The sequence below is a fragment of the Mercenaria mercenaria genome, chromosome 10 (assembly GCF_021730395.1).
Source record: "Mercenaria mercenaria strain notata chromosome 10, MADL_Memer_1, whole genome shotgun sequence".
Lineage (NCBI taxonomy): Eukaryota > Metazoa > Mollusca > Bivalvia > Venerida > Veneridae > Mercenaria > Mercenaria mercenaria.
The window spans coordinates 27,638,580-27,653,857 of record NC_069370.1 but is presented as its reverse complement, the minus strand read 5'-3'; positions in this window follow the sequence as shown (position 1 = coordinate 27,653,857).

The window sequence follows — 15,278 nt, the reverse complement described above, 5'->3', positions numbered from 1 at the left end:
AAGCTTATACATACTTGGTCTATTATAAAAAATATCGTTTAATATAAATGCGTCTGAGATCATCAAGGCATGAACATTTACAAAGAAACTGTAGTTCATCGTCTATATCATTTAAATTGCAGTACATACAAAGACGTTCATTTCTAGATATTCTATTTGCTCCGTATCTGCCTGTTTGAATTCTTAATGAATGTGATGACACTCGTAGACGAACAAGACAATTCCTAAGATCAGAAGGTAGTTTATCAAGATAGCTTTCATAACCAAAGGTATCCTTAAAATGATCATATAAATGAAGTACAGAGCTAGAAGACTTACTATTATACCATTCTTGCAGAAAACAATCGATCAATCTTTGTTTAAAATTGTCTAAAAATACAGTTGTAGTCACAAGCGATGGATTTTCAAATGCAAAATTAAATCCATAATCACATAATAACTTTTTAACACTTGACACCCAATTTTTCTTTCCGTTTAGACAATCTTCATATGACATATTATAAACAGTTTTCAAAATTATATTATCTGTTTTAAGCACTTTAAACCAGTATTTTAATACACGTAGATATCTTGATATGTATGGGGGGGAGGGGTATCGCCCTAATTCTCCATATACTAGTACTGCTGCATTTGATGTACTCATTTTGACATTAAGAATTTTCTTTAAAAATTTTAATTGTATTCTTTCGATTTCTTTCTCAGTTGAATAACTTAGTATGGATCCAACAATGGAATCAAATAATTGGCACAGTATTTATTTTAGGTTTCATTTTAAATTATCTACAATTTATTACTAAAACATTTAATGATTTTAAGGCTTTACCGACCAACTGCTGTTGATTTAATGCAAAACTGTACCGAGATAGTTACACCAAAGCTTTAGTTTTATGTGCATTAACCTCTAGACTCCAAGTTTTACAATAAATACACAGCAGTTCTAGACTTGTATTTATTTCTTCAGGAGACTTGCCATGAATAAGCATTTCGTCAGCAAATAACATTAAAATAAGTATAATATCATCAACAGCCGTTTACCGCCGTTTTTCAACAGTATTTCAGTCATGTAACGGCGGGCAGTTAACCTAACCAGTGTTCCTGGATTCTGTACCAGTAAAAACCTTATATGATAAATAATTCTAAATCTTTAACAAACAAAGAAAAAAGCACTGGTGAGATTACCTTCCCTTGTTGTAATCCTACTACGTATTCAAAAAAAATCAGAGTATATATTACATGATCGAACACATGATATTTAACGTTTTCATACATATCTTTTATTATTCTCAATATTTTACCATCAATACCAAGCTTATATACTTTAAGCCACAGTGCATTCCTATAAATACAGTCATACGCCATTTTTAGATCCACAAAAACACAGTATAGACTTTTATTCTAGATTCAAAAGTATAAAAAAGAGCATCATCTGTAGAGCGACCTTCCCTGGTAATAAACTGATATACAACTTGTTCAATAAACTGAATTAAAGCATGTGCCATGTAATGGGAAAGTAATTGAAATGTAATTGTAAATTACATATCAAAACTGCACTGAAATTAATTAAATTACAATTACATGTAATTGACAAATGACCCAGTTACAAATTACATTCAATTACTTAGGAAATGTAATTTAATTTGAATTACCCCAGGTCTGGTATGTAAGTTGGTATCTCAGTAACCACTAATGGGAATGGATTGAAACTTCACACACTTATTCACTGTAATAAACTGACTTACACTGCAGAGATTCCATAGCTCTATTTTGCTTTTTTACAAAATTATGGCCCTTTTTTGACTTAGAAATTTTGGTTAAGGTTTTGTATGTACGCTGGTGTCTAATTTTTTGTTAAGGCTTTGTAAGTAAGCTGGTTCTCAGTTCCCAGTACTAGGAATGGATTGAAATTTCACAAACTTGTTCACTGTCATAATCTGACATACACTGTGCAGGTTTCATAACTATATTTTTCATTTTTACAAATTATGCCCCTTTTCTGATTTAGCAGTTTTGGGTTGATTTTTTGTATGTAAGCTGGTATCTCAGTATCCACTAATGGGAATGGATTGAAACTTCACACACTTGTTCACTGTCAAGATATGACATGCAGTGCACATGTTCCATAACTCTACGTTTTTTACAAAATAATGCCCCTTTTTCGTCTTAGCAGTTTTAGCTAAATTTTTATATGTAAACTGGTATCTCAGTACCCACTAATGGGAATGGATTGAAGCTTCACACACTTGTTCACTGGGATGATCTGACATGCAGTGCACATGTGCCATATCTCAACTATGCATTTTTACAAAATTATGCCCCTTTTTTGACTTAACAGTTGTGTGTGTGTTGTTTTTTTTTGGGGGGGGGGGGGGGCGGGGGGGGGGGTTTGTATATAAGCTAGTATCTCAGTACCCACTTACAGGAATGGATTGAAACTTCACACAATTGTCCACTGTCATACTGTCATGAGCTGATAAGCACTGTGCATGTTCCATGGATAACCCTGTTTTGCAGTTTTACAAAATTATGCCCCTTTTTCGACTTTTGTATTCATTCAATTTACAAGGCTGTTGAATAGTCGAGCGTTGCTGTCCTCCGATAGCTACTGTTTTAATTCAGTATCTTTCATTCGTTGTTTTTATTTTTTGTAAAAAAAGAGTTTCACTGGATTTTTTAGTTTTATTGATAGTGGATGTTATAAGACTAAAAATATGCTCGAATTGTGCACATTTATAGAAGAGTTTGGATCTTTATCTGATAACAGGCATTGGTATACAAAACCCACCCTATACTTATTTATGTAACACAAATGTCCCACCATTTTATGCGAAATGTATGTCGAAGGAAATTATTAATCAGTCTGGGTGCTCAGAAATTAAACAAATATGAATATATAAGAGTTAGGGGCCTTGTATATATCAAAATATAGAAAAAAATGGATAACACTTTTAATGGTACATTTTACTTTTGATTTTTGGATAGCTTAATTTGTTCAGCTATCTTTTCGAAAACGATGTTATAAGTAGTAAAGGACTTGCTCATGAGTTGTGAAACCCTATTTTTCAATATTTCAGTTCGTCTGTCTGTCCGTCTCTATATCTGTCAATGTCTTAACACATTTATCAGATTAGTGCCTTCCGCACTGTTATTTCAGATTTGTTTAAATTTTTGTAAGTATCATTTCATTTGACAGTACAGAAATATCAAACAGTTTTTCCTCAGGTCAATAACAGGTTTAAACCTTCAGATCAAGGTCAGATGTGACTGCGTTTTAAGTTGCTTATACTAAATATGATTTAACAGTTGCTTAGGGCCGTCGTAATCCCATTTTGTTGTTTCAACGTCAACGGTCATGTCATCAATTTTGAAATCAAAGTGCTAAAAGTACAGAAAGGCTGGCTACCACAAAACACTGGATGAAATCTATGCGGGGAAGATGTTTGTAAAATCTTAGGTATTATGGGTTTTCCATATCAAACTAAGGCGAGCATAGGGTATTGATGTGATGAACCATCTTGATTAACTTGTGATGGTAGTGTAAGGATATTACAGACTACAGATGGTGAAAAAAATACATTGTGTTTGCTTCATTGGGGATAACATAATTAGTGAGACAAACGGCACAAAATGCTCACTTGGGAATCTGAAACCACAAAAATTAATATCTTACAAAAAAGTCAGGTTCCGAGAACGTAATCCAATCAAACAACATAGGATAATGAACGAAATTCATAGTTTATTCGAGAAACGTAGTTTATCAAATGTAAACCATGGTTTACTGCCGATATATTAGGATTCAAAAATCAATCATGAATTTCGGGTGTGAACCTGCGTTTACGAATCTTAAACCCCTGTATACGAACGTGAGCCTAGGTCTATGACCTTGAACCATAGTTTACAGACGTGACATGTATGGAAATCGTCCAATAATTACATGAACCCAGGTTCACAGTCGAAAAACTAGGATTAACGATGGATAAACTAGGTTTTTCAAACTTAAAAACATGTAAACCTATTCTTTCAAGCGAAAACAAAGGATAATGTCGTACACCAGAGTTCACACTCGTAAACATAGGTCCACGTTTTTAAACCCAAGTTAAAGTTCAATCGAGAAACCTAGTTTAACGAACGTAAACATGGGTTCAAGAGCGTAAACTATGGTTTACGCCCGTTGTCCTATGTTTTCGCTCGAAAATATATGTTAGTATTCGATAATCCTAGTTTTTCGACCAAGAATGTAATTATTGGATTATTGGATTGCCGCGAACCATTTTATACCGGCGTGAATCTATGTTTACGAGATGAACTTGGGTTTACGAGATGAACCATAGTTTACGTACGTGAACCTATGTTTACGTTCAGTAAAATTGGTTTCTCGAACAAAACTATAATTTTTGGTCGTAATCCTATGTTCACGAGCGTGAACCTATGTTTACGGTCGTAAACCCATTTTCTTAAGTTCTCGATCGTTAACATATGTTCTCGTTCGTAAACTGTGGTTTACACTCGTGAACCCTTGATTACGCCCGTAAACATAGGTTCACTCGTGGACTTAGATTTACGACCGAAATTCATAGTTCAGTTGAAAAAAAAACTAGTTTAAACCTGGATTCACGGGAGTAAACTATGATCAACGCCCGTTATCTTATGTTTCGCTCGAAAATATGGGTAAGTATTCGAAAAACTTGGTTTTAGTTCGAAAAACCTACTTTATCGATTGTTAATTCGAGTTTTTCGATCGTTAATATCATATAAAGTATAAAGGTAACAAACACAACATCTATATTTCGATATGCAAAGCCACCCCCCCCCCCACCCCCCCCCCCCACACACACACACACAAACACACACACACACAAACACATCATGCATGAATGTATGAACACTGATCCGATGGGGTGATTTAGGATAAACTGTTGTTTTTTTCAGTACTTATTATCACTGATTTGTCGTACAGAAGCGGAAATTTTTCCATTTGATTAGCGATTTCTTGCTGTTTAAAATGAATTTAGCCTGAAGGGTGAATGTTTAGACATCTTTGAAAATAGTATGTTACATTTTGTAAAAGTTCTTGATTTTGCATTTATTCTTTAGTTTACAAAGTTTTGGAAGAAATGTAGGTAGGTTTTACTTCTGCCCTATGGTTCTTTTTGAATGCAGAGAGCAAGGCAATAATTCTTAAGAGTTGGAGCTTAGTTATCGACAATTTTATTTTGTGTTTTATAATTGTTACGCAATACTTTGGGGTTTCATTTAGAAAAATATGAGGTAAAATGACTTCCCTGCGATCTTTTTGCGCAATGGTTATCACTTTGAAATTTGTCTCTGTTTCAGCTGGAGAAAAAAAACCCATAATTTATACAAGATTAACAAATAAAAAACAATCAAACAACAACGACACGGTAAAAGTCGTTTAAAGATGCAACACAGTGCGAAACAATGTTAACTTCAGGACTGTATAAAGGGGTAAGTTCACTAACCCTACTATTTTGCCCTGTAATTTCAAATACATTAAATACTTAAAGAAATATCATTTACGTCTTCTATCAAATAGACTAACCTTAGAACTTCTAAAAAACATCAATAGACCAGTTCTCTCCACAGTATATGAATATTTACATCGCTTCAATCTAACCCTAGTTTCGCCAAAAAAGCTGAATTTTCGCTATTTTTCACTGTTCAGCTGAATAATTCAGTATCAGCGCATCCGTGTACCAAAAAATATTTGTATCAGTGAAAGGTTAGTTAAATACCAACAAAATGGTGTATGTATAAGTTTGGTACACAAATGCGCTGATGCTGCCATTTGATAAAATACGTTTCCAGGTGGAAGGATTGGAGCAGAAAAATGTCTATACCCCACCCACCTGATCTATTAAAAGCTCATCCGTAAACATGTTCGTTTACCGGTGAAACAATTGTCATCACATGCCTGTTAGTGTTTAAACGTAAACATCCTTTCTTTTTAAAAGTTGAACACATAAATATAATATTAAGAACTCGAATGAAAATGTTATAAGAGCCTGTCACGGACGTAGATCATATACAGACACGATATATATTCAAGCTTTTAAGCATGCATTTTCGTTTGGTTATAGAGCATTTTGTTTACAATTACATGAAAGTTTTAACACAGTAACGTTTCTGGTGACGCGAAAATATAACGCCTATACGTAATTTTCTATAAGCACGCGGTCATTACCGAAGTAGCATCATTGAAGCACGTGCAGTTTTCCCGCCAAAATACAAAGAAGAAACGTCTGACTCCGGTTCTATCAAGAAGGCCCGATATTTACGCATATTCATTCTTTTATTATTCACGTTTCCATATTCACATATGCAGGTGTGTTCAGCCAAACACTAGGAAAATCTTCCGAACAATGTACGAAAATGTATATATCAGTCTAGCAGTTTCTACTAAAATATGGTTTCGGAAGAATCATGTCGAGTCATTAAAACATACACGTATCACGCCCAGACGCCGTTAAGACTTGTCATTTCTTTGGACAAGATTTATGGAAATTTTGTCAACCGGTTTTAAAATAATGATTTCACACAGTACATGTTTTAATAAACTTGTTTTAAAGGCACTGACCTCCAGATCGTACGACAACAAAAAAGAAAAAAAAATAGATATCAGAAAACTACTTTTTTTGAAACTTAGATACTGACAGATTATGTTATAGAAACACCTAAGAATTAGTAGATTTTGCGATTTTTTTTTCATTCAAAATATCGGTATAGTGTAGGTAAACTGCCTTTATATTTATCTTACGACCGTTACGAGCATATTTCTCAGTGGTTTCAGGACCGAAGGAAAACTGTTACTGCCGCGGCGGCCCGGGTTTGATTCCCAACTCGAGCATGTTTTCTCTCTCTCTCTCTCTCTCTCTCTCTCTCTCTCTCTCTCTCTTGTTTTGCATTTTAAGACAGATTAGAAACAAAATCTCGTGTTCTAATTTTCAAGATATGACCAAACTTTAAGCGAAAATCGGGAGGTCAGTGCCTTTAAATGGCTAAACGCTAAAGTAACAACTCGTGATCTTTCTGTTCACTTACTGTTTAACGTATAATGAAAATAATTAGAAAAGGTAATGTTTAGGAAAAGATATGACATATTACGCAGGTAACGTTTATTTTACTTCCACGTAAAATAAGTTTTAAAAAAGTGTTTTTTTTACGATGCTGGCTTTGTCATTAATACTACAAACTGCAAGGATACACTTATTTATGATAGGTCTGTCTAACATTTGCATTAATCTGTAGGCAAAATATGATTGGAAACTATTAGTCGATAAGTTCACCTTGCAAATCAAATGTACACGTGGCTTTTGTCTTTTATCATGCTCAGCATAAATCATGCAAGTATTTTAAAGGAATTGATGTTCACTATTTTTATAGTTTAACTTTACAGTGATACGCATGTGAATTAACTGAACAATTCGACAGAAAAATAGATAAACCGCGCATGAACAGTTTAAACAGTTCAATTACATGTAAGGCCATATGTAACAGTAATAAAGACAACATTTGCGTAATACTGCAGTAAATAAGAATGTGTGCGACATTAGTGACTTCCCATAATTATAAACGAGAATTACTGTTGGGAATATTATGATGTTGGTTTTCTTAGCGACTTACACATTTTCTTGTAAATAAGGTTTCCAAATCGGCTAGTGCATCACAAATATATTGAAATACCCGAGGCAAATATGTCCTTAATATGGATGATGACGATATGTTATTTACGTCGGCATCGGATAATGATATCGGTACCATTGATTTATTAATATACGATTTTAAGTAGAATCTGTACGCCCGTTTAAAACATTTGTGCGAGCATGAAAAAATTCGATTGATCATAATGCAATTTTTTTTACTCAATTCACGCATGTTTTCGTTTCAGCCTGCCTCGGTTTCATTTAGCTTCATTGGCGTATGAGAAACATCCATAACTGGTGGCACAACAATCATCACGTGCTTAGCTACGAGTGGGGATGCGGGATGTGGTGCTTGTGGGTAGGGATGTTTGGGTTTCGCATGTACAGCAGGCAAACTTCCTTTCCTTTTATTGCATGTTTTATCCAAATTGTCTATTTCAGTGAAAATTGTTTCGTCCTTTAGTTTTTTGTTTCCATTGTGAAAGTTACTGGCAAATCACCATTCTATTTTCCAAACTTTCACTGAAAACATGCAATAATCAACAATAATTCTTGCTGTCACACTCATTTATCATGCCATTATTGTTGTTTTTTGCCATTTTCATAATTTTGTTACTGTTTAACATTTCATGTTGTTGTTGTCAGATTCCCTTAACGGGCCTTGACTTTACCAATAATCTTTGAAACTTTAAAACTTTGAAGCTTGTCAGAGTACATGAGTGTGAATGAAAGGCGGGAAAAATGGAATTTTCAATCGGTTTTCACGGGTTTTATTGAATTATACACAAGTGCGAGATATCGTACATAATCTGTGGCACGATTCTATTACGTCAGGAAATGTTGATGGACAAACTTTCGGCGATTAAGGACGCTGACTGTAAATTCAACGGGAACGGGACAGAAAAATGAAATATTTAATGAACAGAAATAAAAATGATAATATTTTTTACATCAGTGATGTAAAAATTGCGTTCCGTGTATCGCGGTCAATAAAGTAGCGGCTTCTAGTTAAAAAGAAAGGAAAATGATATCCGTAAGTTATTAAGAAAGGTGATCAAACATCCACTCACCCATATTTTTAATATTTTTACAATCAACCTACCACCCATAAAGACAATTTTTCTGAGGACCACCACCCATAATTATGATTTTCCGATGGACCCCACCACCCGTCAATAAAAAATTCGATTGCCGACCCACATACAGTTAATTCTGGAATCGCCCTAATTCCATTTAAAATGTAAATACGTATAAAAATATCTTACAATATTACACCGCAATAACGAACACCATATAAAAACGCACACAAATTGTTTTCCGCCGGAAATGACAGACGACTGCTATAGATAAAACCAATTAGAAATATATATTAGTTTTGGTTGTGACTTAATACAGACTCCGGTATATACCAAATAACTAAATTTGATCGAAAAAATCTTTATAAAATATATAAGTATATATTTTGTATCCATGGTGATACTAACCCTAACCTTTAGTCAGTTTATTATGCATTTTATACACTAAATGCGTGCGGACATGCAAAAAAAAGAGTAATTTTGCCGTGCGCTCCAATGGATAATTATTTCGCACATGCGCAAAACGGCTGCACCAACTCTGCAATGAGAAACATTCATTAGTTTTACACGCGTAACTGTTGGTGGTCCATGTGACTCAGTGGTAGACCGCTCGCTTCACGTACTGAAGGTCCTAGGATCGAGAAAAACGGGTAATTTAGCTCTAAGTGAAATATTCAATGATATTAACATTGTTGTTACCATGACAACATCAAATTATTTGACTGTCTGCTATTTTACAAATTATTCTGATAATTAGTTCATGACAAGTTATAGTCTCCTTAATTTTGTATAGAGCATCTACTGTTGTAAATTGTAATATTGAGAACTAAAACAATGTTTTGTCTCAATTATGCATGGTTACCATAGCAACATAGTCCAAGATAGGATGGAAATCGAATCAACTTGCAATTCAACAGTGTTGTGTTGTTAGTGTTTATAACAGCAGTGTTTGTTGTTTAGTAACACATTATTAAATGCCAATTTTGCAGTAAAAACGGATTTTAAGGTAGTTAGCATTGTTGCCATAGCAACCATTATGATGTCCTTCAGCTGGAAATGAGTCAGGTATTTGAACAAAATATATATTGCTCTATCATATATGTGTAATTTATTCATTTCTGAGATTGGGCAAATTTTGACCATTAGTGAACTTACCCCTTTATGCATTTGTTAAACATTATCGTTACGGGTCCACTATCTTAATATAACCTGAAATACAGTTGAAAACGTGTGTTTAAACAAAAATCGCTTACATCTACGCCCCCACCCTTTAAACAAAATGGTGACAAAGCACTTTTTTACAATATATCTTTCAACATTCGCCCGAATGTTTCTAAAATGAATTAAGTATAGAAATAGCCAAAACAATATATATAGCATGTACGCTCTTTAGGTATACAACTCGTAGAAAGTGGTCATTTGATTCTTCTCACGTTATTGTGGCAATTCCACGCAGCGATTACGTCCCGTAGTACCTATAGCAAATGATCTGAAAGAATAGATTCTTATAAATTTAGCCCTAAATATTAGACCTGACATAACTCATATCACTATTAGTTCATTTTAATTGATATTTCATATTTCTTATTTTCCATGTTATGTCAGGTCGTCGGATAATGCGCAGTATAACTCATATCGACAGTTGTTTCTCGGAACCAGCGTTTGTTTAATTAGCTATTTACAGACCGGGGTCATAATCTATAACGAAACGGTCAACAGTGTTGAGTTACGAAATAGTTCCATTCATACAAACATTTCATTCATAGGGGCGAATTATATACCATCATTATGTAATATTTTCTAATATTATCTTTCAAGTATTTACCGTTAGAAAAATAAAACATTATTATAACATGTTAAAGCAAATAGATTTATTTTATACAACTCTATGGCAAAACTGATAAACGTGGCGAACTATTTGAACTGCGCAAAATCTTAGTTCATGAAATCAAGTATCCAAATTTTATTCCTTAACTTATATGTCAAGCAAAAAGTATTATCTCCCGCTTTTAAATGGCACGGTACCTTTCTGCCTGCTTCAGTTTTGTGCGTGTACACAGGGATATTCTTGAGATGCATTTTACGCGATCATGTGAAGTTTGCTGCAACGTCTTTTTACGACGTTTCCCGTATTTTATTGTTATGACGTTACGTCATTGTATTATTACAAAATGTAACTGCCTGAAGATAAGTGCAACATTAAAAGCACTTGCAGTGAAAAATTAAAAACATTAAAACAACACTTGGAAGTCTACTACGGTGTTCCGTTAGGGCCAGCGCCTGCTCTCTGTTAACGCGAAACGCGAAGGTACGACGGTACGATGGCGAAGCGCGACAGTACGATAGTGACAATACGACAGTGCGATGGTGAAGCGCGACAGTATGATGGCGAAGCGCGGCAGTACGATGGTGACAGTCCGTCGTACTCTTGCGGTTCACCATTGTAGTGTTGCGCTTCGCCTTCGCACTGTCGCGCTTCACCATCATAGTGTCACCATCGTACTGTCGCGCTTCGCCATCGTACTGTCGCGCTTCACCATTGCATTGTCGCACTTCACCATCGTAGTGTCACCATCGTACTGTCGGTCTTCGCCATCGTAGTGTCGCGCTTCACCATCGTACTATCGCGCTTCGCCATCGCATTGTCGCGCTTCACCATCGTAGTGTCACCATCATACTGTCGTGCTTTGCCATCGTACTGTTGCGCTTCACCAACTTTTCTCTGTTTACTTCAGGGCCGACTTGTACGGTCAGACGGAGGGACGTGCTTTAGATTTATCCAATACGTTTCTTCAGTTAAAACTTTAGGGTCAGTGGTAAAAAGACAGGATCGGTCTGGTAAGCGGAAACAAACAACTGTATTTTAGACCTAATTAACACTTTTACATAAAATTTACCCAAAAGCTTTAAAAGCAAAATTTATACAACAGTGTATTTTATACTCCGATCGGTGTCACAGGGATAACATAAGAACAATAAAAAGTTATGATAACGTTTTAATAAGAAAGCGCTAATACTCATACCATCATGACAACTTTGTAAGATACATGTGTAAAAGTTCAGCTTTGTTTACAAAAGGAATACAGATAACATTGTACACAGGCGTGTTTGTATTTTTGATATATAGGCAAACTTAATCAAAAATTTAAACTCTATAAAATCTAAATGTTAGTACTTTTCTAGAAATACTGAGGTTTTTTTGTTGTTCTTTCTGTTGTGCTTGTATTTCAAAGTCAATACAAGTTTAAAATCCAGGAAACTGACTGCTTTACACAAATGAAAGACTGTCAGGTAAACGGCATAAGACCGACAGAACTTTGCACAGTGCAAATTATATAATTATGTTTAAAGGCATAAAAATGTCAACCGTTAATTTGATATGGATTAACGATGTTCAGCAAAATTGGGACATTTTTAAGAAAACGATAAATGTGCTTTGACCCGTCTCCCACCCATTACCACTACTTAGAAACTGCCTTTAAAATATGTTTAAACTGTTAATCTTATTCCAGACACGTACGAACATGTTATAAAATATATCACGAACATTTAACTAGGTTATTTTCTAAAATACAACTTTGTCATTTATTTTCCATGTTAATTTACGGAAATTTTCATTAGCGGATTAATAATTAACTTGGAAGAAATGTGTAGTCTTTGTATTTTTTTGCAATTATATCATTGTATTATTATTATTTTTTTTTTTTTTTTTTTTTTTTTTTTTTTGTTAAATAAAATGTCCTGTTTCATGAATCATTCTCCACTTAGACAGAAGAGTATGCAAGTTTTAACTTCAGACAAATCTCAAGACCTGTGTAAAATTGAATGTTAAAATTTTACAGCAAAGTCTATGTTTTTATCAATTTTCAAGATAGGATAGGTAAAACTGGTCGAAATTTTTTACTTAAAACGGACTTTCAAAACGGACAAGTGATAATGTTATTTACGGAGTCACCGTAACAGACATGCACGGACTTTTCATGCTTCTACTGCATTGTTACGGTCGCTTTCGCATAACCTGACAACTGCGTAAGTGTGTCGACTCTTTGGCTCAGTGGTTAGAACATTGGACTAGCACACGAGCGACTGGGTTCGAATCCCGCTACAGGCACTTGGGAATTTTCGTCATATAAATTTTCGTGCAAACAATAGAAGGACAGGTCTGGTAATTGTTATAGACCTCTTAAGTGATCTATAAGGCGTTTACAAAAGAAGCCGGCAGGTAAATACTTTTAACGTTTCATAACTTGAAGTATTGAGCTGATTAAACAACATTTTCTCACAAAACAATTAATTACATGTAAATACATTATCATTTATTTTTCCACAGAGAGGTTAATTTTGAATACAATGTTATTTTGTTCATAAATAACACTTGGTTGGGTGATATTCGTTTTTATTATCCCTCAAGTAAACAATGTAAAAATGTTCTATTTTATAGTTATTGATTATATACTTTCTCATTCGCATATATCTTTTAAATTTTTACATTTTGAACGTATGTAAATACTGTATAATACTGAGTGTATATATATATATATGTTACTGAAATAGAATATTGTTCTATTCTGATCTGTTCTGTTCTGCTGAGATTGGTTAGTCAAGAAACAAAACTCGTATAACCTTCCCATTAATTAAGATTAACAAAAATGATTATCGCAACGCCAACTCCATATAAAACCCAAAAAGTATCTCTTTTCAAAATTGTTTTGACAAATTAAGAAAAAAGGAAAACCATAGAACACCATTGTAGAGGATTTTCTATATCTAAAGTATATATCTTAAAAGAAACTATTTTAGTGATATATTTTACATAGAGTGTAATCAAACATATTTTATTAGATCTACGCTAAGGCGAAATATGTAGCAAATCTGCATGTAGGGCAATGTGCTAGTTCTTACAACTGATCATTTTTTTCATAACTTTCAACGAGACTATGCCTTTACACCTTAAGCACTGTTTATGTGCGCAAGATTTGTACCCCACGCAAATTTTACCACTTCGATACAATAGGGTTATTATAGTAGTAGCCCGATCTGGGATGCTATATTCGGCTCGAGTGGATTTTTACCAAAGCGGAACTCTCAGGGCGCTCAAACGCCGAGTGTGATCCGACCTTGCAAAATACACGAAAGCCAAATACAAAATCCCAGATCTAGATCCTTTTATTGTATACGTCCGCCTTTTTGTTTGTTGTTTCGTAGCAATGTTTATCGATGTTACAATGGAATTTAGTGAAGTTTTAATGTGCGCTATATATCTATAGAGCTGTGTCAGGTCATGCGTATTAATGAAAGTAGTCCGGTTACATACAAAACAAAATGTACAATACGATTTTTTTCTGCCTTTTCAAATACAAGCCGAGACAGAACTTAAATAGATCTATAATAAAGCAAAATATTTTCGTCATAACCGATACAAAATTTATTGCACGTGGACATACTCACATAGATAGAGAAGATTAGGTCGCTGTCTTATAAATTTAAATTTATTGAGTCGGAGAAAATGTATAAGTCGAGGCTCTGCCGAGACTTTTATTTTTTCGTAGACGAACTTAATAAATTTGAATTTATAAGACAGTAACCTATTTATCCTACCTTCTGATCTAAAATCTTCTTTAATTAGAATTAAAAATTTACAGCTTGTTTTTCAATCCATGTATTTCACATGTAAAAATTTGTTGTATATGTTATGTGTATGTTGCTTAAAAAAAAATAAAATATTGTTTAAACTAAAAATTTACTGCCAACTAGTTCTGAATCTGCCTTGCATAGACATTTAAAAATCAATACGCCCATCATTACACAAATAGGTCTTTAAAATCCAAAACATTATAAAATAAAAGCTGCAAAACAAAGGCTAAACTTGTTAGCTCGACTTTTCAAAGAATAAGTAGACCTATTGGACTCACATGCGTCGGCGTCTGCGTCGGCGTCCGCGTCCCGATTTGGTTAAGTTTTTGTATGTAAGCTGGTATTTCAGTAACCACTTGTGGGAATGGATTGAAACTTCACATACTTATTCACTGTGATAAACTGAGTTACACTGCACAGGTTCCATAACTCTATTTTGCTTTTTTACAACATTATGGCCCTTTTTCGACTTAGAAATTTTTGGTTAAGGTTTTATATGTAAGCTGGTATCTCAGTATCTACTTAGGGGAATGGATTGAAACTTCACACACTTGTTCATTGGGATGATCTGACATGCACTGCACAGGTTCCATAACTCTACTTTGCATTTTTACAAAAGTATGCCCCTTTTTCGACTTAGCAGTTTTTGGTTAAGTTTTTGTATGTAAGCTGGTATCTCAGTACCCACTACTGGGAATGGATTGAAACTTCACATACTTCTTCTCTGGGATGATCTGACATGCAATGCACAGGTTTCTTAACTCTATTTTGCTCTTTTACAAAAATTATGCCCCTTTTTCGACTTAGAAAATTTTGGTTAAGGTTTTGTATGTAAGCTGGTATCTCAGTACCCACTAATGGGAATGGATTGAAACTTCACACACTTGTTCACTGTGATGATCTGACATGC